Source organism: Pezoporus wallicus, unplaced genomic scaffold (assembly GCF_028554395.1).
Source record: "Pezoporus wallicus isolate ANWC-B61680 ecotype Strahan unplaced genomic scaffold, APGP_CSIRO_Pwel_v1 contig_11493, whole genome shotgun sequence".
Classification (NCBI taxonomy): Eukaryota; Metazoa; Chordata; class Aves; order Psittaciformes; family Psittacidae; genus Pezoporus; species Pezoporus wallicus.
Window position 1 is genome coordinate 1267690 of NW_026635895.1, and position 20797 is coordinate 1288486.

Here is a 20797-nt window from a genome sequence, read left to right on the forward strand (position 1 = left end):
TGGAGAATTCTGCTGAGCAGCTGGGCTGCGAGGAGATGAGATAAGCTGATCTAATTGCCAGACTTCTGATGCTTGTTCCTTGCTAGCCATTGCTTCATTCTATACTAAAGGCTCTGGCTTTCACCCCTAGTTCCACATGATCTATACTTTGTGTAGGGTCAGAGATGGTGAGTAAACAGTAACTATGGTAATCCTGACACTCCCCTGTTCCTATGCCAGCCTTTGGACCCGTCCACTTCCTAGGTGCACATTAGAGTTGCCTTAAGGCTGCTCTGACTTAGGCCTGCTGGAGTCCCATAGGAATACTGGCACAGGTGGGAAGAACTTGACTGTCGTTACTGCGCAGGTCCGATTTGTTGTTTCAGGGTAGTATTTATGCTGGCCGTATTCCACGTTTCTGTTGAAATCAAAGGTTTTCAAAAGCGGTAGTTTCAGAAAGAAGCCAAACGGCTAAAAACGGGAGCTACAGAACTTGCTAGAGCCCGGTCTATCGGAGGTATCCGATTCTGTACGTGAGCTGCATTAATTACGGCAATGGGAAAAGGGGGGAAAGCACACGTGTGATAAGGCACCGGCTGTGAACAATTCAGTGGGCTACAAAAATGCTCCTCCTGTTGCAACTGCTGGCAGAGTGACCTGGGGGTGAGGGAAGGTCCTGGCAGGGACTCCGACCAGGAATGCAAACACAGCCCGGCCACGGGTGCCTGTTTGATCACTAGGACTGTGACGTCTCCCCGTATGTCCTGTCACTGACAGCATGACTTTTCCAGCCAAAATGACTGTCCCACACTGCTCCAGCGAGAGCCGTTGTGAATGTTCAACGTTTGATCAGCCCCAGAAGGTCTCTTGTGGTGCCTGTGATGGAAGTATGCTAGCAGAGTTACTGCATCGAACCTGGGGAGGGTTTCTGATAGAGAGAAATGAGCTGTATTCTTGATTCCCATCACTGTTCATAGAGAAACTGAGGTTTCAGTCACAGCTGGAGCTCAGCTTCTTCCTTTCCCTGCCCTTTGGGAGGGTCATGGGCAAGCCCTGAGGAAATGTGCTGGCTTCTATGGCGCAGTTTAGCTGGATGAACCAAGAGGATGGGCACGGCGGGGGCAGAATGATAGGCTGTGTTTGTGGTTCTTGCTCCCCTCTGTGATGCTCCACTAGCCTCTTGACCAGTAACCAATTATAGCAGGTAACATAGGTAATAAATCCCCTAGAAAACAGTCCCCTTGAATTCAAGCTACTTCTGTGTCAGCAGACCGGTGTATTTGTGTACCGGTGATCTAAAGGTCTCCTTTTCAGACCTGGACCCAGATATGTCAGTGAGGTGTCCCTGCTGCACGTTTTTGTGCGTGGTGGGTTTTTCTTTTCCCGCACCTGCTATGACTGGTTAGGTTTCACTGATAAGCAAAAGCACAGCTTTTCTCTTCTGAACAGTTACTGAATTACATTTATTTTCTTGTGCTTTTTACTTGTCTCTCTGGAAAAGAACTCGGGTTCATAGGCTTAATGCCTGAGTGATCCACGGAGCCCCATTTCCTGCACTTTTCAGTGCTCCAGGTAACAAAAGTCGTTTCTCCCTGGTCTCTGAAGTGGAAAAGCTAACTGTTCCCTTCAGAAAGAAAGAAACCCCCTTTTGTTCCTACTTTATTACTTACGTCTAACAGCATTAGGAAGGGTTTGCCGTTGTATCTCTGTTCTTGCTGCTGCTACACTGGCTTCTTGCTACGCCCCTGAGCAGCATCGCTTTGGGCTGCCTGGCACATGGCAGGTTTCAGGCGGAATGCTCATTACTTCACTAAGACCGTGTGTCCTCAGCACCCCAGGTGACTCTCCCAGCTCAGGGAGGGTTACCCTGCCAACCTCAGCGGTGGGATTTACAAAGCAAAGGGCGGCGCAGCATCGTCTCTGCCTGTGCCCAGGGCGAGCGTTACCTCCAATTCACCGCTGTCTGGGGTTGCTTGTTATGGATTCCTGTGAATTGTCTTATTTGTCTGAGGGCTGCCCAGATGAACAGCAGACGCTTGAGAGCTCTAAATAGGAGGCAGCTAGAGAGTTCAGAGATTAATCTGTCCCTTCGGGGTGCTGAGCAGCCAGCAATCCAAACAGCTTGTTGTAAGAGGCTTAACAATGCAGAACAGCTGATTTCAGATTCATCCATTGAAAACATACATTCATGTTGCTGGATGTTGGAATAATGCTAAATCACTTTAATCTAAACCACATTTGAATACGACTCCCACAGTTTAAAGGGCACTGAATTAATCTTGTGAGGAACGGAGCTGCCTTGTAAAATGCATTTGTGTGATGTTGTAAGAAACTTATAAGCAACTTGACTGGGAAAGGGGGCAGCTCTTTGAACTTGTAAACCCGCACTGGTTAGCAGTGCATCGCTGTTTGAGCACGAGTCTAAACGCAGCAGAATCTGAACAAACTCTGCCTCTGCTTTCCCATGTTTTCAAGCGCTCATCGGTGGATATTTATGCTCCAAGCCTGCAGTGAGTGCGCTCGTCATTTTTCAGCTGTCTCCAATTGGCAGATCCATGAAAAATTTGGTGTGCTCCCACTCAATTCCAAAATGTAACTAACAGGCTGCTGGGTCGTTTTCTCTCAACATTAATCCATCATTATCACCTGAAGTGCATTACTTTGAAGACTGAAGAAGGTCCATATTTCAATTTAAATGATGCCTAACAGGTATAAGCTTGACGTTTTCAGTTCCCACTAAGGCTTAAAGAGCTGACAACATTTGATTTTGCTGAGAATATATCTTTTCCTCCTCAAGGATTTCTATACAAAGACCCAACAGTAGGCATGCCTTTATGCTAACCAGAGACAAGTCTCGTTAGTTATTCAGAAATGCCTCCATTGAGGAGGGCTTTAAATTATCGTTGTGTTAGAAAGAAGGTTTTTTTTCTCCTTTTTCCCGTTTTCTGTTAATTCATCGTGCTGTTTGTCGCGTTGTGGGTCTTTTCTTTCTGCTTGTAGTCAAAACCTTCGTGATCTTGGAAAAGAAGGATGATTTTGGTAGGTACCAGCTTTGTTTGGGAAGGAAATGCAGGAATCTGGTTTTGCAGCAGCCTCGGCCTGGGTCTGTCATCTAGCAGAGGTAAAGGGAGGCAGAAACCCCTTTTGGGTGAAAAGGCAGAAATGACCTCTGTGGAAATCCTTTTGGAGGTGTAACATGGGCTCTTCAGACTTGCAGTGGACCAAGTCCTATTCTGTATGGAGAGCAGGACTGCGCACAAGCAGAAGGATAGGGGTGTCGCTGGTACCCCATACCTAGAAGGAGTTTGGACGGGGATGCCACCGTACCAGAACACACTCAGTCCTCCCTTGCCTTTCCCCTAAGGCTCACGTGCACACAAACGCATGCCAGGCGTAATACAGTTGCCAAAGGTTGGGAATGTCAGGTTCAGTCAGGTCTCAAGAACCCACAGATGTTTCAAATCAAAATGTTACCTCAGTAGGAATAATGAGGTGTTTGAGAGAATATTTTGGTCTGTGCCATTTGAATGGGGAAAAATTATCTTTCCTCTGCTTCGGGCATCCTCTTCATCCGAGCACCTTCAGCTCAAGCCCCTGTCCGTAAGTTATCTGGAGGAGAAAGCTGGTGGTTTCTCTCATGGGCAACGATGGGTATAATTTACTACCTTAACCATGTCCAGATACACAGCAAGGTATTCTGAGTGGTCTGCTTCCAGTGCTTCAGGGTCATGGTACGTGCTCCACAGCACCAGGCAGCAAGTGCAGAGCTGCCCGCGGTAGGAGGAAATGTGAGGAAATGAACTCTCAGATGCACTTCATTTCACTTTGGGCCCAGCAAAAGCATGTCCGGCAGCAACCAGATGGACCCCAGTCTGGATCTGTCACGTAGGGAACGTGGTAGCTGCTTTCAGAGAGAGGAAGGAGCTGCTGCTGCTGTTAGAGCCCTGCTGCCTAAAAGGTCATGGGAGAAGATGGAAAGCATTCTGACACAGCTTCCTGGGAGAGCCCTTGGAGCCTGGGCCACAGCTCTTGCTGGATGTAATTCACTCTCTTTAGCTCTGAGGTTTGTCCTCCTCAGCCCACCATTCCTTAGAGAATCCATCTCATGCTGAGCACTTTTGCATAATGAATTATTAACCACACAGCGCTCACAAAAGTGCTTTGAAAGAATTTCCTTTTGTTTATTTTATGGGGGAAACACACAGCCCCCACCCTCCCCCTTTCCCCCTCAATTATAGTGTTTCCTTTACTAAAATATTTTGCATGAGATTGTTGTTTTATGGGAAATTACACAGCTCATTAACTTCTGGAATAATTGGTATCCAGCGGTGTAAGCAAATCGCAAGCTATAAATAAAAGGAATCTTAGGGTACAAAATCCTCCCTGAACCTGCCTCCCAAAACATTCAGGTTTCGGATGCATCTTGCCAGCTCAGCAAAACCTAATTTGCCTCCTTTGCTTGAAGTGGTTACCCATCAGAATGACCTATTCCTATGGGTAGCAGAATATGAAATGGTTTTAAGCAGACTGTGTTAATATGCTGTGGACATACTGACCTTTTAGAGATTATTCTCAAAAGGGACTAAGAAACACGCACACGACAGCATCATTTTTAAATACAAAGGCTGAGAAGAAACAGGTAATTGAGCAAGAACCTGGAGCTTTGTACAACCCTTTTGGAAGCTTAAAGAGATGCTTCTATGGATATTTTGATGTCTTCCACAAGCTGTAAAACATCACTAGGTTTTTTTCAGCCCATCTAGGTTTATACGGCATTCCTCAGTGTGGTACCTTACCCTTACTATCTCAAAATACCGCATCTGTTCAGGTATATCATCATTAGGTGATAGGTGGCCTATAGACATTAAAATCAGTGAGATGAACTTGTAGCTACATACAAAACAGTCTGATCACTGTGAGGTATCGTGGATTTATTTCCATTGCCTGTGCTGGGGGTGCACGTGAGTGAGAAAGCTGACAATAAATACTTAAGACCATTTAAATAGAAACGGAGGCAGGTAAATTTATATACATAGGGGGAGACACAAGTCTGGACACAGTTAGATGATGTCCTTCAAAACCCACACGCCAGGCTCTTGCGCATTGCCCGTTTCTGTCCATCATTCACAGCGGAGCAAAACGAAGGACTGTGAGTTATGGTGATGTCTAAACCAGCAGGCAGATGCAATCTACAGCAGTGCTGGGCGGGGAGCAGCATCTCTGACGGGGCTTGCATTGTGCTTGTATGCTCTGATACAAATAATATGGGAAAGTCTCTACTCCTTGGCCATATGATAAACATCATGCTCAGTTATGGAGCTTCAAGATTTGGATCTGTCGTTGAAACCTCTGAAACAACACATACGTGACCAGATCTGAACCATCTGAGCTGTTAGAAATACAGCTGTCCTGTAAAGGCCACTAACAGAGCCGGTGAGAGCAGCGTTTGCAGGCTCTCCAGAGGAAAAAGGTCGCGCTGAGCCAGAGTGGTTTTCAGTACTCCGTTCCCTTTGGTGGCATTGTTAGACATGGAGAATATTTAAACAGGGTTTATGGCAACTGGCACATCAGCTGCCTTGAAATGATACGTATAACAAGGGAACTGAGGAAAGCCTAAAAATCTAATCCCTAATCTAAAGCATCTGACATGTTTTCTGGACGGTAGTTTGCTATTTCCCAGATGTACGCTCACAGAGCTGGCTATGCAAACCAGAGCCACCCATCACACTGAAATGAGTTTAATTAGGAAAGTTTGGCTTTTCGAGTCAAGCTTTGCTTTCAGTTATTCCTGATTTCACATGCCTCAGCCTCTCCTTTTAAATGACCTTCTGCTGCACACCCATCATGCTAAAGCTTTTGGGACTGGGAATGCTGAAGAATACGAATGCGATTCCTAAAGATGGAGATGAAAACCTTCACCCCCACTATGTTTCTAAAGGAATGCATTCCTTAATTGTTGAAAAGCTTTGAATTTGCGTGTCTATTAAAACAGCTAGCATTAGTGAGTATGAACGTGGAGGTGTCTGAGTTGTCAGGTCCCAGGGACACCTCACAGCTACCACCACCCCAGTCCAGAGTGCAGCTTAGGCTGTTTCTGTAAGCCTTAGTATCTCCACGAAGCCATGCCTGTGCTGCTAAGAGGTTTGGGGTCACACTCCTGCCCCATGGGAACATGGTGCTACCAACTCGGGTCCCCATGGCTCCATGGTGGGGCTGATGGGGGGGACACCAGCCAGAGCCCCCCCAAGCAGCCAGAGGAAAGCCAACAGCGCAGGGCTTGGTCCATAGCCCCTTTCTCCACACAAAACAGGCACCCTCAGGCATGTCCTTACCAAGCAAGACACAGAGCAGGGCTCGTGCCTTGCTCCAATGTGGGAAAACATCTGTGTGTGTTAGGAAGCTTTGCTGCAGCCCAAAGGCTATCCATGGTTTTAACATTGGAAGCGGCATCTTGCTGGCTCACTAAATGCGTGGGTAGAAAAACCAGATAGTTCCAGGCTGATCACTTTAAGCTTGCCAGTTGCACAGTTTCTATTGATACAACACAGATTTAGCTGCAGCCATGCTCATCTGAGACCTTGAAAGGATTTGATTCATCCCCATAAAACCTTGAAGGCTGTTGTGTGCGGCTGAAACCTGTATTCCTGTGACAGAAAAGTGCCTTAATGGTACCTTCCTCCTGTAAAGAAATGATAAATGCATTAACAAATCCTTTAAACAAATGATAGATCACCAATACTCGCTTTTAAAACAGCTGTATCACTTCCACATCCACTCGTTTTGAATTGAAGGTGCTGCCATGGCAGGGCCACCCAGAGCAGGGCACACAGGAACGTGTCCAGGTGGGTTTGGGATGGCTCCAGAGAGGGAGACTCCACAACCCCCCCCCCCAGGCAGCCTGTGCCAGTGCTCTGCCCCCCTCACATAAAGAAGTTCTTCCTTGTGTTGAGCTGACACTTGTTGTGGTTCAGTTTATGGCCATTGCTCCTCGTCCTGTCACTGGGCACTGCTGGAAAGGGTCTGGCACCATCCTCTGGGCACCACCTTTGATATATTAGTATGCATTAATACATACATTATACATATATATATATATAATATATACATGCACACACACCAGCCAATATTATTATTAGGAAAAAAAATAGGCAAGTTCCCAGATTCTCTTCAAAGTGATGTTGTGAGTGAGCTTGTCTACATTTGTTTCAGGTGTGACCTGTCAGGAGCACACCTCTTCTCAGGTGACCCTCATCATCGCTCTCTGCCAGTAGCTTACTATCTTTAGTGCTGCAAAGGAAATAGGAAGCAGCTGGAATTAACAGGTCTGAATTTATACACCCACTGCAGAGACCTCCAGAAGCTGGGATTTATTAGAGCTCAAAGGTGGGTGGCCATGCTCTGGTTAGTTGCGGTAAGTGTTCGCAGCAATGCCTTACTTCTCCCTTTTCCTGACCTTGGGGAATTGAGCTGTTGAGAGTAAGACTTTATGTAGATTCCTTTTTGTCTTCTCAAGTTTCATAATGAAGGGTCTTCGTTATAACTAGCACCTTAGGAAAGCAGAGCCTTACACAAACTGGACGATGCTTTTGAACCTCTGTAGCTACCTTTGACCCTATGGTGGCCCTCACCAGTGGGGGGGAGGAGAACTAAGGAAGGAAATGATGTGAAGTTCTCTCAATAACTGATGTTCTTGCGGTTCAGTGTATGGCATTTCTTACACTGTAAGGGTAAGATGGCACATACAGAGTGCTGCAGGACACCACAGACTCCTGTAAATATACACAAACTTATTTCTGAGTGCCTGGGGGGATGTATTCACTGGTTGCTGATACAGGATGTGCAGGGTAGTGCACAACACCGTTGTAATGTTTCTGTGCTAAATTCCAGTTAGACCTCAGCATTCACATTTACTTCATTATTTCCGAGTCTTGCTCTGGCAGTAACCATTCTGCCTGCGATGTTTCACATTTGCTAAGGTATCTCTTCCTTTTCTTCTTTTTCTCCTGTTATTTGATAGCCAATTAAGCTTATTTTAACAGTGTGGTTTAGTTTTCATTTGGGGAAACTCTAACTGAAGTAGGATGGATGCAGGTTCCTGCTCTTCAAAGCAACCTAGGGCATCTTTTTCACACAGCACAGCTGTTTGAGGCAAAGTCATTGTTTCTGTAGTGAAAATATGGGGTTAATGGTGCAGCTGTCCCGCTAGGCTTCCAGGTAAGCGTATTTTTAACATTCACTCCAATAAATTCCTATGAATAGCTAAACAGCTCAAGGTGGCTTTAAAGCAGTGTGAAGAGTCATTTTTGCTGTGAAACTGCCTTCTGAATATGAATGTTTCCTTCGGGACTTCAAGTGGAAGCCTTCAGCCTGTTTTCCCCTCTGACTCCCTATGTACAAAGGCTGTTTTAATTCAACTTTAATGCTGTTTTCTGCCTTTGTTTAGTGCTAACTGCTGTAGTTTTACATGGTATGGTTTTACTGCTACTGTTGAGCTTCCTCTGAACGATTGAACACTGGACCAGTGCTTAGGCACCACTTTATGGGCAGTTGAACCATGTAGCACATCTCCACTAGCTGTGCATTACCACCAACCCTGGGATTCATTACATGGTTCAGCAGTACAGAAACCTATTGCACTGTGCCCCAGCAGAGTTCACCTCGGGCTGAATTCTGCCTCGTCCTTTACTCTTGGTATGGATGCAAAACACCCACCGTCTTGCAGGAGGCATGGTTACACAGGGCAGCTCATCCTTGTATGCTTGCAATAAACCCAGTTAGTCAAAAGTGCTGAACTGACACCAAACCACAGTCCTCCATCCACCCCGTGAAGGTGAAGATACACCCAAAGGTGTTTGATGGGCTGGTGTCGTTCCCATCCCAGACTGGTTTAGGACAGGAGGGGGAAAAAATAAAGGGGTGAAAAAATAAGGGAAAGAAAGAAAAAATAAGAAAAAAATCATGTTCTCTTGATCACTTGCCCCCACACGCGCTCCAGCGGAGCTTCCAGCAGTGACTGCTGACCTGGGAGATGGCATTTGTCATGTAGATAGCCATTAGAAACACAAGAACCGTCTGGTTCCTTTCTCCTTGCAGAGCAAACAGCTATCTGCCAAGGTGGGCTGAAGTTAGATGGAGTATTTCAAGATAAAAGGCTTGTTTTCTTTCTGCACCCAAAATAACTGCATCTGTGTATTTTCTTTCCCTGCTGTTGCTAAGTATAGCTTTAGGAGGGGTCCCCCTTTTAGTCCTCTTTTCCATCAGTTTGTCCTTTGTGCCTTCTCCTTCACATTTCCATTTAATTCCAGCTCAGTTCACTGTGCGCCTCTGAGTAAAACAATGAGATGGCTGTGTAGTCAAATCTACAAGATTAAGCTTGGTCTGCGGAGTGCATTTTAGAGGGCATTTAATGTATTTCTTGAAGAACGGCTGGGATTTGCAGAGCGAGCTGCCTCTAAAAGGAGGAGGGGGGGAGAAGAGGTGTAATTCTGAATGACAGCGATTTTACCCTGAATAAAGAGGAGTTTTCTCAACTGAGACAACTTTTCAGTCCAGGTCTTAAAGGTGGCTTTATGGATCCCCACCTGTGAAAACGCGGTCTAACACATCAGATTGAGTTAGTTTCTTCCAATGGGACACTTTGAAACGTGCAGAATCCCCTTTGGGTTGTTGAGGCTGAACCTGCTCGCCCTGAGGCTCCGTTGTACCCTGCTGTTGAGCACCTCTTCCCCTGCTAGGAAGTGCTCAACCGAGAGGGCTGTGAGACAGCAGCAACATCCCCAACCAACCCCGCTCCTTGGGGTGACTGCAAGCTGCGTGATGCCAGATTCCCAAGAAACTTGCAGAGAAGAGAATTCTTTCTGCAAGCAGAGGAACTCCAGTTTACGACTTGGAAATGCATGTATTGATGTCTGATTTCTCGCTGCTCAAACATACTTCAGGGCTTCGTTTAGCCTGGGCTCAACTGCAGGGTGTTTATATAGGCTACTGGCTGTTTACATTAGGTCAATACACAGGATGGGCTGTTTATACCAGACCAGCAACAAATTCCACAGCGCAGCCTGTGTCTACCACTGCTCCGTTTTGCTACTTGCAGAGCTGGAAAGGAATAAGGATTTGGCTCTGGAAATAAACAAGCAACAAACCCTCCTATGTTATGGAATATTCCTTCTTGCCTGAGAAGTGACCAGCACCGTGAGTTTTAATGGGCTGTTCAAACACCTACAGCATGGAGAATTAGCCCAACACACCATAAATGGCACACGATGGGGAAGAGCTGAGAAGACAGCCAACAGCCCGAGCTGATGTTTGTCTCCATCTGCAGGGGACACAGAAGACCCATTTGTAGGCACTTGTTTCCCTGCACACACAGGTTTGCAGCGTGCTTCGCTCACCCTATCACCGGTTCCAGCTCCACAAATGCCAAGACTCGACTCCTATGTTTAATCCAAGCGTTGCTCATGGAAGACTTCACGGGTTACTCTGACAGAGCCTCCTGCCCTGGATGGACAATGCTATTTGTGTCCTTCCCAGCACTGATAAACACTTGCAGCGCTACTGAAACGGTTCTTGGCCTCAGACCAGTGCGTTCCTTGTAGGGCTGCGGGAGATGCTGGGTTTCTGCCTGCTGCTTTCAGCAACCCCCCGCTGATCTGACCTGCCAGGGTCCATCCCTGTGGGATTCATCCCAAAACAAAGGATGCCTTGGGACCAGGCCCCTCCCTGACCACCATGCTGTTCCTCCCTTGTTCTGCGCTTTCCCAGGAGGAGTGCTGCCAGTTGGAGGGAGAATAAGAGAGAAAGCCTTATCCTGCTGGTCCCAGCAAGCCCATCAAGAAAGGTGCTACCTGTCCTGATGCTGCTGGGGACCTTAGCCTTGTGCTGGATGAGCATGGAGCCCAGGAGGTCGGAAATAGCTCGTTGTTTCTGGAAAATGCAAGTTTGATGCCCAACCCTTCCGATCCCTGCTTTTTTTTGCACACCTCAGCAGTTTTGTTTGCATCTGACGCTTAGCTCCCAATGCATTTTGACTTTCTCTCCATTCTGGGCCCGCAGCTGCCTGTGTGCTTTCCCTGGGGAGTGGTGCAGTGAGAAAGGACATAAGGTTGAGCAATACAAGTCCAAAAGGGGATTATTTCACCTACCGCTAGTCAGCTAAGCGAGCTGAAGCCAGTCAGCTCCGCACCCTTAACAAGTGTTGAAGAGAAGAGGCATCTCTTGAAGGTGGTTCTTTCACCTAGGCACAGAAATGGGGCAAAAAGCATCTGAGCAGTGTCTCATCCCATCTACAGACCACTGATTACAGAGGAGGCCTGGATGAGCAGCTTGCCTTAGATACCTGACTTGCCAGTGACTGAGGCAGAGGCAGAGGAATCCCCTGTTCCAGTCCTTTGTGAGTGCCTACGTGCACCGGTCTCACTGGGGCTACGAAGTAAGTCAGCAGCAAATCAGTTCTGTGAGGATCCGTGCAGTTTGCCTGTCTTCCTTACTCATAAACACCACCAACTACTTCACGTGCCGAATCCTGCCACCACGGGACTGTCACCTGGAGCATCCCCGGCCCAGCTCCCACGTCTGATAGATCTAATTCCCCTCTGTCTCCTGTCTGGTTGGTTTTTACTTTCAGCTGTGCTTTTCTATAGCTGTGTCGTGCAGGATCAAGCGTGAGTTATAATGTTAATAGTAGATTTTATTAATAAGTAAATCATTTCGGGAGGATGCGACCGGTTAGCAGAGCTTACTGCTTCCATCAGGAACAGTACGATATATAGTACGGATAGCTATATATATACACACTTTCCCTCAAGCCAAGAGGTGATTTAGTGAGCTGCCTCCTCGAAGGGTTGGCTTACACTAAATTCCAAACGGGGAATTATTGCCATCAGGGTGAATTTAATGCAATATCAAGGTTTTGACCAGGTTTTACGGCTCAAGTGCAACCTTTCTCCAACACCCTGTCGTTACAGCGCTGGGTCACAAGGCACTTCATTTGGCAGGGCTCTCAAGTGCAGTATTCCTTTCTTCTACCTGCTTTTCTCCCTAGCAGCCTGAAAAGTCACCCTCTTGTGTTGTTGTAAACCTTCCCATTAAATGGGAAAAGCAAATCGCTCATGGCATGGGCAATGCTGGATGCATTCCTGACAGCTGCACAAGAAGGAGCTGAAGCTCGCGAAGAAACAGAAGCTCTTGTGTGTCGGCAGCATTCACTAAACTGCCTCCCTTTAACAGCTAACTGACATGATTTCCCCACTTTCTGTTCCTTTGCAGATGCCTCTCCCTCGGCAGCCGGCCTCGTCCCAGCCCAGTCAGGAATACAAACCTCCGGATGCTCCCAGCTGGCTGGAGGGTCGGGAGGCTGAGGCTGGATAGCCAGAGGATGCAGCACCCTGCCGGGAGCAGCGGCCGCTCAGAGAAGCCTCTGTGAGTACAAAGATGCGGTGTGGTCTTCTTTAAAAAGCTTTTCTCTGCCTTTGGATCGTGGGCATGGATGCACTCCACGGGAGTCTGCTCCCGGCGCTGCTCCGCAGGCTCCCTTTGCTCCTGTTTCATGCTAAGGAGAACAAGCTGCAGGGTACGTGGCAGCTGTGTGGGTCAGCTCTGGGGAGGTGAAGAGCGTGCATCCAGGCACATCAGCACGTGCCGGAGGGATGAAGGTGGCTGTACCTCTCTTTCCCTCTCTGCTAAACCAGCCCTGCTCAGCCCAGGTATAGGCAGGCTTATACGTTGGGAAGGGAAAGGAGCCTCTGAGGATGATGAGGACAGACTTTTCAGCAGGGCCTGTCGCGATAGGACGAGGGGTGATGGCTTTGAATGAAAGGAAGAGAGGTTCAGGCCGGAAGAGTGGGAAAAATCCTTTGCCATGAGGGTTGTGAAACACTGGCACAGGCTGCCCAGAGAGGTGCTGGATGCCCCATCCCTGGAGGCGTTGCAGGCCAGGCTGGACGTGGCTCTGGGCAACCTGATCTAGGTGAAGATGTCCCTGCTCGTTGCAGGGGGTTGGCACTGGATGAGCTTTGAAGGTCCCTTCCAACCCAAAGCAGTCTGTGATTCTGTTCTGTGAGTCTGTGGTGTTGCTGTGCAGTTGCCAGCACTGCATTTGCCCCAGGGCTGCATCCTTTTCTGAGCCCCCCCCCGATCCCAGGAGGGAAGAAACGTGCCCTTTGCAACTTACCATACCTATAGCTGGTGTGGAGCAGCAGAGGCACGCCTGAAACCAGAAGAATAAAGATCCCACTCCAGTATTTAAGCCTCAAGTTGCAGCCCTGGTGCCTTTTGTTCATGGTATTTCAGGGGCTCTCTCCTGTGCTGGGCAGGATTGGGCCTGCCGCTCACACGCTGCCCTGCCAGATGGGTGTAAATCTGTAGTAACTCAGGGTTTGGAGCGCTGTCAGCTGAAGCAGAAGTTTGCCCTTAGTAAAAACACTGCTGTTTGACAGGGCTCTGTGCTTGTTTAACGTAACAACTGCGCCGGTTTTCTAACAACAACTTTAAATGCCATTCATCAATAAATCCATTGGGCTGCTTGGCTTGTATTACATGCCACTGATTAACTACCATTAAATTAGCAGTTAGTGTAATCAGATATAAACATGCCGTTGTGGCTAAGCTGTTAAGCATTTTTTTCCCCTTTTACAATTGAGTGTAACACATGTCGGCACGAGACGGGCTCAGTAATTTCACATTACTGCAGCTAAATTATGTTTGTGGGCTCCAGGAACGCTTCTGGTGCTACCAGGCTCGTAAACACCTACCTGGCAAGGAAAAGCTACAACTTCTGCCCCAGAGCGTTCGGGGTTTAACAGCATTCAGTGCAGTGGAGTTACTCCATAAATATGTGCGTGGGCTGCGGACAAGAGGTTGATAGGAGGAGCTGAGAATGGGATTTGCTATTTGCCACTGATTTTCACCCTGCCTCCCGTTATTGATTGGTGTAAATCAGCATCCAAGTCCGACAGGAAAGGTACCTACCTAGGTGTTGGCACTTCAGAAGGAGAGGGATGTGACTCTGTGTGGGTTTCAGCTTTGGGAACCCCGGGCTGTCGTAGTCGGAAGCGGATTTCGATTTCTCAAAAGGAGACATTTTGTAGCTACTGATCTATAGAGCAGAATCAACTGCGTTTATTTCATAGGCAGCTCTGCATCTTCTCCATTGCTAGGCATTTTTGTAACTCAGGAAGGCAGAATGGAAATACACAGCTGCAGGAGTACTCCTGAACCGCTTCCTTAGACAATACAGAACACAGTGAAATTGCTATCAGTGCCAATATTAAGTCACAAAAAGCTATCAACCAGCAGAACTCTTCCCATCATAGCCTTGTGTGCCTTCGCCTTGCAAGAAAACAGCAGGAGCTGGCAGCACACCCAGAAGATCAATCAATCAGAAACACAAGATGGGGGAAGAAATGAATAAGAATGCGAAAGCTTTGCGGATATAGAAGCTTCTTTGTTTAACAAGTGGTTTAGGAACTGGGGGAAGAGCTTTCTCTTTGGTCAAAACGTAGCTTTTTACTCAAAAGGTTCTTAATATACAGATTGTTTTTGAGCCTGTTTTATTCTTACGCTGTTTCTCTATTCGAAGTACACTAAAATGGCACTTAAGGATGTGGTTTAGTGGTGAACTTGACAGTGGTAGGTTTACAGTTGGACTCGATGATTTTAAAGGTCTTTTCCAACCTAAATGGTTCTATGATTGTAAGACGGATGAACTTCTCTTCAGACAAAATAAAAGCAAGCTGTGGAACAGAGCTTTTTCAGTGTTTAGGTGGTGGGGTTTGTTTGGGGGGTGGTTTTTTTGGTCTGTGTTAAAATAGATGGTGCTTTATCATTTAGACATCACTGTCTTGGCTTTTAGATGCTGATATGCTTTAGAGTATACTTGCACACGGTTAGAGGTGAACGTTTGCACCAATGCATACAGGTCTAAAGAGCTTGTGAGCTGGAAATTTCACTTCTAGATGTGCTGCTTGAAAAAGTCCGCCTCGTCTCTTTAAAGGAGCACTGAATTCAGGTTGCTGGGAGTGTTTTAATGGTAAGTTATTCTTCATTTTAGCTGTGCTGTGTGGACGTTGCGCTCCGCTAAGGCGCTGTCACTGGCCCTCGTGGAAGCCTGCGGTTTCTCCGGCTACGTTCAGGTGGCTTTCCCGAGTTGTCAGCCTTGAAAGGGGCAAGCGCGAGGGTTCGGTGTTGCCTTACGTTACAGCTGACAGCTTGGGAAACTTACAATACAAATTACTTGGGTTTCCAAAGCCTCGCATTAGGCCACCCTTCAAACGGGTTCTCCCTCGCTCTGCCTATGAGAAAGAGGAATTCCTATGGCTGCTCTCGATATTTTCTTCGGGGGTGTAAACCTGCAGAAACTGGATTAGTTTGTTGACTCCCTCAATTAACTTTAATCTAATATCCTGCCTGTTTAAATCAGTGTAAACATTGGTGTATAGGGTTAAGGGAAAGAGCTGAACTGAAAAAGATTTATTTAAGGATTAGTGTAGTAGCTAAATTAGAATTAAATCCAGGAAGTAAACATCCCAGCAATGCGAGTTGTGGGAAACAAGAGACCACAGCAAAGATCGGCGGTTTGAAACAATAATGTGCCACCATGGGAAGAGAAAGGAAGAAGGGGCGAAACAAGTAAATCAAGCATTACTGTACAAATAAGGCTCTAAGCCTATTACTGCCACACAGGTTGTGGGGAAACTCCTAATTAAATGCAATAGAGAGAGACTTTTATCCTTTTCATCTTACTGCTCTGTTTGCTCGGTTGCATTGTATTGCGGACTGGAATACCCACAGCAATTAGAATAAAAGGATAGATTTGTGGAAGAATCCCTGAAGGTACACAAATTAACAGATTTGCTGGCACCAGATGTGCTGCAGCATCTAGTTAGAGCCTTCAGATGGGAAAACAAGCAACAGAACCCAGCTTCACACTCCGTTAGGCAGCGCTGGGGACCAGATTTGCCCAGGACGTAAATGCATGAGCGGTTTCTCAGCCTTAGCAGCGGTTTTCCCTCTGTTCCCTGCAGCAGTTGATAGGGGCTGTGTCTGGGATCCTGCCCTCAGTGCCCCCTGCAAGACAGCGTGCGGCAGCCCAGCACTAGGTCAGTGATTCTGACCTGGCATTGGACTTCCAGTGCAGAGCCCTGCATTCCCTGACAGCTTTAGGGCAACGGCAGGCTCCCTGCCCTGGCCTGAGGACCAGCCAGAGGTTTGTCCACTTGCGTCCGTCTGCTGTATCAACGTTAAGGGTTAGAACCTCAGCACACTCCTAAACGCAGCATCTTGGAGTCCAGGAGCCCTTTGAGTGCCGAAGGCTGAAGGCAGATAACTGTGCTCTCAGGCTACGGCAAGCTGCCTTCCAGATTTCGAGTAACAGTACTAAGCCTGGCTCTTGGTATTCATTTAGTAACGCCTTGGGTAGAAACACGCCATTTACTGAATTATCACCCCCAGACCTGATTTTTTGATGGCAGTTTCCTTCCAGGTATCAATTGGATCGACTCCTCGTGAGTCGGTGACAAAAACCCGGACAAAAGTCTAGCCTGGGCTAATACGGCTCCAGGCCACTCTGGCTGATGAAGCTATAAATTAGATAAGGGCTTGTTCATACAGTAAATACGTTTTCAGCTGGTTTGCTTCCTGTACACCCTACAGCCTTAGCAAATGTCTGCTGATGTTTTACCATCAGTGCTTACTGGCAGAAAACTTTGCCCATCGCCACAGGAGCTGGGGCCTGGAGTTAAATGAGGCTTTTCCCATCAGGAGCCAATGCAGCAGCACTTTGCTGTGAGCACGTAAGAAGCCCTGTGAGGGCTTGGAGCCACAGGCACCCATCTGGGCAGAGCTGAGCGCCCACACAGGGTCATCTCCTCCAGCAGAACAAACACGTTGCTTCCCAGCCACGTTTGTACCCCTAAAAAGCTGAAATGATCCCGCCAGCTTGCTCCAAAGGAAAATGTCTGAATTCCAGCTCCCGTGAGCTGTTGTCTTGCAAAATCAGGCAGCTTAGTATTTGGTCTTTCTGACTAAAGCAGCAGTTAACAAGCTGGGCCTTGGCAGAAGGTTTTGGACTTAACCGTGATTGAAATACATCATGTGTGTGAATAGTATGGTTTGCATGAGCTGCCACCCTGCTTGGCAGAAGATGGAAAGAAATACTGGTCCAGGGGTCACTTGAACCCCTGCAGTGTGTCTTCTTCCCCTGCAGGGAGCAGGGAAGAGGGCAGCATCACTCTTCATGCATCATCTCCTTGCTGGACAGGGAGGATAGAATCATAGAACAGTTTGGGTTGGGAAGGGACCTTAAAGCTCATCCAGTTCCAGCCCCCCAGTCTGTGTAGGAAGGGCAAAATCTGTCCAGAGAGCAACTTAGTGAAGTGCCACAGCATATGAGTAATTTAACTCTGTTTAATTCGGTTACCTTGGAGTCCTAAAGAGTTACAAGAGGCCCCTTAGTTCCAAACGGGTTATAAAGAGTGCTGTTTCAAGGCTAAGTCCCACATACCTTTCTCTGAATATCAGATCTGAAGAGTTCCCAGCTGGAGTACTAACCCCGAGGTGTTCACCGGGCACGCTGGGCCACTCTGGCCTCAGTTGTTGGCATCCTGAGAGACCCCTCAAGCACATACATATGGGGAGTTTACGTTCTTTAAGCTAACAGAGCTTGCTGCCTCTACCAGTCAGTGTCTGCCATCTCACCACCTTTGCAGGAGCCTGGCAAGGGGCGGCTTTTGCTCTGCAGAAACACAGGAGCTTTAAGCTAAGCTGGCAACAGCAGCTGCGGTTTGTGTTTGCCTTGATGCAGGACCCGTGCAGCTCAGCGGGGCTGTTTCCATCGACATAAACTTTGATGTCACTTGGTTTGGTGCCGGTTGATTTTCAGAGCAGGTCTTTGGGCAGGGTCGGTAGGGAAAAAGCTGATTTACTTGTGCTGTCTTACTGCCCATGGCATTAAGCCTGCATGTATTAAAGAATCAAACCTGAGTAGCTGTTTCCTCCCCCTATTTAAATAAATTCAGCTGCTCAGCTTCTGATCCCCCCACCACCACCACCACCGAGCTCCACACTGGCCAGCCCTGTGTGTGGAAAAGTCAGCAAGCACGTTTCAGCCACTGTGGGGTATTAGCGGAGAAAGCCAAAGCTGGGTCGGTTCCCCTTGTTCCTCTTACCGGCTATAGGGTTTCACAGGCTGGGATATTAGTAAATATTTATGTTTAATTACTTTCACTTAAGAAAAGCAACCACAGCCAAGAAAACTACAGAGCACTTTAATGGGTTTTAACTTGCCACACTAAACCGCCCTCTTAAAAATAATGAATTATATGAAGTCATCCGGTCTCAGACTCTCTTAAAAGAGGTAATTTAATTCAAATACGGTTGCATATTACCAGCTTCGGTGTCTGAAAACATTGGTAGTGCCAGGGACTGCTCCATTGCCCCGAGTTATTCTGCAGCCTGACAGACAATAGCAAGCTAAGCTTAGAAAAGTGTGCTGTGATTCGGTGCCGCTGATAGATGAAGTTGCTGGGTCCGTTGCTTCAGGCAAGAAGCGCTGCGTGAGTGTGTTGGAGTCTCCTCTTCTGCAAGGGAGCCTGGGTTAAAACAAAGCCAGGACAGTAAACACAGCATTAGCTGCTCAGCAGCATTGGGTTCGGATCTCTTCCTCAAGAAAACGGCCTGCGAAAGAGCTGCTTCCCTCTGGGTCACAGCTACAGTGCTGCCCTTCTTACGCGCAGTGATTAGGTTCAGTTCTGTGTCCTTCGGTCCGTTGTTGCAGTGTAATATAAAGAGGCTTCTGTTCTCTGGCACTTCTCTTCTATGTAGAGCTCATATTCACGGGGAAAAGAAGGGGAACATTGGGTTATGTATGCAACTCTTTGACAGGTAAGTAACGGAAGGAACTGAAAAACAAATACCTGTGCTCTTCAGTTTAGGGATGCCCAACAGCTGAACTATGTGCAGGATTAGGAGCATCCATCAGGGTCATTTTTCCCTCGTGAGACGAATTGTGATCACGGGTTTGAGTTTGGCAGTTAAGACCCAGAAGGCCTTGCCACAAAGGCTGTAAAACTTTGTGAGGCTTTCGGTATCCTTTAAATGGTTGTCCCTTAAAGTAATTGCATACTCTAAAGCTCCTTATGGGGCTTAAGGGCTTTATTTGCCTAGGGCGATTGCACACCTTGTGGAAAGAGCTGTAATCCAAATCCCAAGCTCGGTTCTGCCAACTTTCCAGATGTTGATTGCTAAGTACATAGCCTGCATGTCTGTCTATCAACACGTTAGACAGAAGATGCATGGGGAGAGTTGCTATATTCTTGGTGGTTCTTCAAAGATACGCAAGTCACCTTTTGTGGCTTTGCTCACCTATGAAGAGCACGTCTGATGAATGCAGAACTGAGGAAGGATTTTTATATTAGGAAGTGCAGCAAGTGTAATAAAGAGTCCATGCATAAACACAACTCTGTCGTACTTCAGCTAGCTTTGAAGATACTACTTTGTCAGCTTTCGAATAGGACTGAGCCCAGTGGAACTGCCTTTGATTTCTAGAGCTGGTGGAGTCCCAGTGAAATCGCGGTATGAGGTTTCGTGGCTCTGTTTTCCAGTTGTCTCCTAGTTCAGGTAGAATGAAGTGCTTACCTGAGAACACATTCATTCCCCTTGATTCGTACTTCAGGCTTGAAGGCATCCCATGCATTTCAAGTCGACTGATCGAAAAGTAAACCTCTGATCCGTGCTTGTGTGGGTAACAGTATCAGCTTTTGGATCGTTCAGAATCCTGGCAGCTCACTTCACAGAATGGCAAAGGGTTTCTTCTCAGTAACAGACAATAACAGGGATAGGGACAGTCTGCTTCAAGGGGTCACACTGCGTCCGGCTGGATGGAACTGTAAGCTGGCAGGCTCTGCGACTACATGGCTGTACTCATTTGGCCTGACTGCAAGCTCTTCGCTTCCATTCACATCCAGCTAGCTCTGACTGCTAATTAATTATGTGCTTCAAGTTTTACTCTTACGATACAAAAGTCACCCCTGGGAGAGCACTGCTGAACGTGCTCGGTGCATGTACAACCCCTTCTTTAAAGCAAGCCACGTATAAAGTTGCTTAGGTGCTCTTCCAGAAGACTTCTGATAGGATTAAAAATGAACATGGAGCAATGGAAAAAAAATATTCATTAGAAGGGATTACATTTAAACCTTTCAAGATGACTGATATGTTTTCCCTTTTAACTCAGACTTGAGTGAGCTGTTGAATGGAGTTCAGAGATTATTTCTTGTCAGGACCCATAAAAAACTAAACTAAGGGATTTGAGCATGCTGAGCATGAAATTTTCATTGCTTTCTATGCCGCATTTTAACTACGCCTGAAAAGCGGCATTCATTTCCCAGAGTACTTAGCCATCTTCTCGGAGAGCCGGTTTCATTTCAGCTCACGGTCAGTAATCAGTCTGGAAATGAAACCATTAATTTTAATGCAGTAAGTGCATGTATACATTAAATTTTATGGCTCTGTTTGAATTTAAAAGGGCCATTTCAAGGCAGTGTAAAGTTGCAGGTGCCTGCGCTTTACTGTTCACCTCTTCAGAAGGGAGAACGCAGCGTTTCAAACTTCTAGTCCTGCCTATCACTGAAGTAAGTGTCAGTGCTGCGTGGCACTGAAATAAGCTCGAAAGCTTTCAGGAGGCTTTAGATCAAGCTTTTGGACCATACCATTTATGTGAGGATCCTCTCACCTAAAGAGGCATCACCTGTAAAGCACACAACAGAGTTGACAGGGTCTTGCCATTACAGTCGGTAACGGCACGGATTTCATGAGTCCTGAAACCTGC

General features: G+C 47.1%; 1 long non-coding RNA gene across 1 annotated transcript; it reads left to right on the forward strand.

Annotated features, from left to right (window-relative positions):
- Nucleotides 1-7334: 7334 nt before the first annotated feature.
- LOC130593387 (uncharacterized) lies at nucleotides 7335-18839 on the forward strand. The gene is made up of 3 exons (XR_008970796.1): nucleotides 7335-7390; nucleotides 12244-12396; nucleotides 18796-18839. It is a non-coding gene; the product is annotated as an uncharacterized LOC130593387 (long non-coding RNA).
- Nucleotides 18840-20797: the final 1958 nt, after the last annotated feature.